Here is a 3,828-nt window from a genome sequence, read left to right as displayed (position 1 = left end):
CCAATAAGTTCTATAGCTGTAAGATGGAGGAGAACAGTTCTGTCAGTGAGCATATACTCAAAATGTCTGAGTATAATAATCACTTGATTCAATTGGGAGTTAATCTTCCAGATGATTGCGTCATTGACAAAATTCTCCAATCACTGCCACCAAGCTACAAGAGCTTCGTGATGAACTATAATATGCAAGGGATGAATAAGACTATTCCCGAGCTCTTCGCAATGCTGAAAGCTGCGGAGGTAGAAATCAAGAAGGAGCATCAAGTGTTGATGGTCAACAAGACCACTAGTTTCAAGAAAAAGGGCAAAGGGAAGAAGAAGGGGAACTTCAAAAAGAACAGCAAGCAAGTTACTACTCAAGAGAAGAAACCCAAACCTAGACCTAAGCCTGAAACTGAGTGCTTCTACTGCAAGCAGACTGGTCACTGGAAGCGGAACTGCCCCAAGTATTTGGCGGATAAGAAGGATGGCAAGGTGAACAAAGGTATATGTGATATACATGTTATTGATGTGTACCTTACTAATGCTCGCAGTAGCACCTGGGTATTTGATACTGGTTCTGTTGGTAATATTTGCAACTCGAAACAGGGACTACGGATTAAGCGAAGATTGGCTAAGGACGAGGTGACGATGCGTGTGGGAAATGGTTACAAAGTTGATGTGATCGCAGTCGGCACGCTACCTCTACATCTACCTTCGGGATTAATATTAGACCTAAATAATTGTTATTTGGTGCCAGCGTTAAGCATGAACATTATATCTGGATCTTGTTTGATGCGAGATGGTTATTCATTTAAATCAGAGAATAATGGTTGTTCTATTTACATGAGTAATATCTTTTATGGTCATGCACCCTTAAAGAGTGGTCTATTCTTATTAAATCTCGATAGTAGTGACACACATATTCATAGTGTTGAAGCCAAAAGATGCAGAGTTGATAATGATAGTGCAACTTATTTGTGGCACTGCCGTTTGGGTCATATCGGTATAAAGTGCATGAAGAAACTCCATACTGATGAGCTTTTGGAACCACTTGATTATGAATCACTTGGTACTAGCGAACCGTGCCTTATGGGTAAGATGACAAAAACATCGTTCTCCGGTACTATGGAGAGAGCAACATATTTGTTGGAAATCATACATACAGATGTATGTGGTCCGATGAATGTTGAGGCTCGTGGCGGATATCGTTATTTTCTCACCTTCACAGATGACTTAAGCAGATATGGGTATATCTACTTAATGAAACACAAGTCTGAAACGTTTGAAAAGTTCAAAGAATTTCAGAGTGAAGTTGAAAATCATCGTAACAAGAAAATAAAATTCCTATGATCTGATCATGGAGGAGAATATTTGAGTTACGAGTTTGGTGTACATTTGAAACAATGTGGAATAGTTTCGCAACTCACGCCACCCGGAACACCACAGCGTAATGGTGTGTCCGAACGTCGTAATCGTACTTTACTAGATATGGTGCGATCTATGATGTCTCTTACTGATTTACCGCTATCGTTTTGGGGATACGCTCTAGAGACGGTCGCATTCACGTTAAATAGGGCACCATCAAAATCCGTTGAGACGACGCCTTATGAACTGTGGTTTGGCAAGAAACCAAAGTTGTCGTTTCTGAAAGTTTGGGGCTGCGATGCTTATGTGAAAAAGCTTCAACCTGATAAGCTCGAACCCAAATCGGAAAAATGTGTCTTCATAGGATATCCAAAGGAAACTATTGGATACACCTTCTATCACAGATCCGAAGGCAAGACTTTTGTTGCTAAATTGGGAAACTTTCTGGAGAAGGAGTTTCTCTCGAAAGAAGTGAGTGGGAGGAAAGTAGAACTTGACGAGGTAACTGTACCTACTCCCTTATTGGAAAGTAGTACATCACAGAAACCTGTTTCTGTGACACCTACACCAATTAGTGAGGAAGCTAATGATAATGATCATGAAACTTCAGAACAAGATACTACTGAACCTCGTAGATCAACCAGAGTGAGATCTGCGCCAGAGTGGTACGGTAATCCTGTTCTGGAAGTCATGCTACTAGATCATGATGAACCTACGAACTATGAAGAAGCAATGGTGAGCCTAGATTCCGCAAAATGGCTTGAAGCCGTGAAATCTGAGATGGGATCCATGTATGAGAACAAAGTATGGACTTTGGTTGACTTGCCCAATCATCGGCAAGCAATTGAGAATAAATGGATCTTCAAGAAGAAGACTGACGCTGAAGGTAATATTACTGTCTACAAGGCTCGACTTGTCGCAAAAGGTTTTCGGCAAGTTCAAGGGATTGACTACGATGAGACCTTCTCACCCGTAGCGATGCTTAAGTCTGTCCAAATCATGTTAGCAATTGCCGCATTTCATGATTATGAAATTTGGCAGATGGATGTCAAAACTGCATTCCTGAATGGATTTCTGGAAGAAGAGTTGTATATGATGCAACCAGAAGGTTTTGTCGATCCAAAGGAAGCTAACAAAGTGTGCAAGCTCCAGCGATCCATTTATGGACTGGTGCAAGCCTCTCGGAGTTGGAATAAACGCTTTGATAGTGTGATCAAAGCATTTGGTTTTATACAGACTTTTGGAGAAGCCTGTATTTACAAGAAAGTGAGTGGGAGCTCTGTAGCATTTCTGATATTATATGTGGATGACATATTACTAATTGGAAATGATATAGAATTTCTGGATAGCATAAAGGGATACTTGAATAAGAGTTTTTCAATGAAAGACCTCGGTGAAGCTGCTTACATATTAGGCATTAAGATCTATAGAGATAGATCAAGACGCTTAATTGGACTTTCACAAAGCACATACCTTGACAAAGTTTTGAAGAAGTTCAAAATGGATCAAGCAAATAAAGGGTTCTTGCCTGTGTTACAAGGTGTGAAGTTGAGTAAGACTCAATGCCCGACCGCTGCAGAAGATAGAGAGAAAATGAAAGATGTTCCCTATGCTTCAGCCATAGGCTCTATCATGTATGCAATGCTGTGTACCAGACCTGATGTGTGCCTTGCTATAAGTCTAGCAGGGAGGTACCAAAGTAATCCAGGAGTGGATCACTGGACAGCGGTCAAGAACATCCCGAAATACCTGAAAAGGACTAAGGATATGTTTCTCGTTTATGGAGGTGACAAAGAGCTCATCGTAAATGGTTACGTTGATGCAAGCTTTGACACTGATCCAGATGATTCTAAATCACAAACCGGATACATGTTTACATTAAACGGTGGAGCTGTCAGTTGGTGCAGTTCTAAACAAAGCGTCGTGGTGGGATCTACGTGTGAAGCGGAATACATAGCTGCTTCGGAAGCAGCAAATGAAGGAGTCTAGATGAAGGAGTTCATATCCGATCTAGGTGTCATACCTAGTGCATCGGGTCCAATGAAAATCTTTTGTGACAATACTGGTGCAATTGCCTTGGCAAAGGAATCCAAATTTCACAAGAGAACCCAGCACATCAAGAGACGCTTCAATTCCATCCGGGATCTAGTCCAGGTGGGAGACATAGAGATTTGCAAGATACATACGGATCTGAATGTAGCAGACCCGTTGACTAAGCCTCTTCCACGAGCAAAACATGATCAGCACCAAGGCTCCATGGGTGTTAGAATCATTACTGTGTAATCTAGATTATTGACTCTAGTGCAAGTGGGAGACTGAAGGAAATATGCCCTAGAGGCAATAATAAAGTTATTATTTATTTCCTTATATCATGATAAATGTTTATTATTCATGCTAGAATTGTATTAACCGGAAACATAATACATGTGTGAATACATAGACAAACAGAGTGTCACTAGTATGCCTCTACTTGACTAGCTCG

This window comes from Triticum urartu, chromosome 7, assembly GCF_003073215.2.
Source record: "Triticum urartu cultivar G1812 chromosome 7, Tu2.1, whole genome shotgun sequence".
Classification (NCBI taxonomy): domain Eukaryota; kingdom Viridiplantae; phylum Streptophyta; class Magnoliopsida; order Poales; family Poaceae; genus Triticum; species Triticum urartu.
The sequence above is the reverse complement of the archived record's forward strand: the minus strand, read 5'-3'. Positions refer to the sequence as shown.